This window comes from Penaeus monodon, chromosome 25, assembly GCF_015228065.2.
Source record: "Penaeus monodon isolate SGIC_2016 chromosome 25, NSTDA_Pmon_1, whole genome shotgun sequence".
NCBI lineage: Eukaryota > Metazoa > Arthropoda > Malacostraca > Decapoda > Penaeidae > Penaeus > Penaeus monodon.
In genome coordinates this window covers 6850590-6851488 of record NC_051410.1, presented here as the reverse complement: position 1 = coordinate 6851488, position 899 = coordinate 6850590, and positions in this window count along the sequence as shown.

Here is an 899-nt window from a genome sequence, read left to right as displayed (position 1 = left end):
GCAGATTTAGAGAGGTACATAGAAACACGGGATCGCATTGAGATGATGAGTATAGTTGTTTTTTTTCGGATTTTATTCAACGAACGACTTAGATATTCAATGTTGTAATCGGAGCGATATAGGATCTCCAATTCGGAACAACTTGCTGGGATACCCGTTCGTTTAACTACATTTTGGTCTTTATTTCATTATTTACATAATTTCCATTAGTAGGGTGCATAACCTCCTCCCTTATCTCTCACAGTGTATGACGCCCCTCCCCTAGCTCCCGTAGTGTAATACGCCCTTCCCCTATCTTCTATAAAGTGCACTACGCATCTCGTCTGTCTTCTATAAAGTGCCTTACCCCCTTCCCATATCTCCCTCTATGTAAACACATTAATCCGGGGCTTAATCCAAGTGAGTACTCTTCCACAAATTTTCTGACATGTAGCCAGGTTTTTAGGGCTTATCCATATGCCTGACTAATAAACAGAAACACTGCATTCCTTTATCCTACGGCACGGTATCCTTAAACCTCCTTTGATCAAATTTGACTAATCAAAAAATCACAGACGTCCACCAAAAAAGGGCACTGCACCGATATTACATTGTATGGGTCGATATTAAACAAGAGAATATTGGGGGCGATCATTCTCTTCGTCGAAAAAGAGACTATCAGACAATAAACAATAACTATTTTAATTATGAACAATACGCTTGTCCTGTGGTAAGGGGTCCAGAACCTCGATCCATTGTAGATTCTTCAAAATGGGGTCCTCGGGGAGAGTATATGGTTAGGGATCCTAGGTATCTTTGTTTATATAAAGAGAAGAGAGTTGACAATGATCTTTGCCCCCTTGATTCCTGCTGTCCGTGGTGGTACAGCGGGAAGATGGGATGTGTGTATGTATATAGGT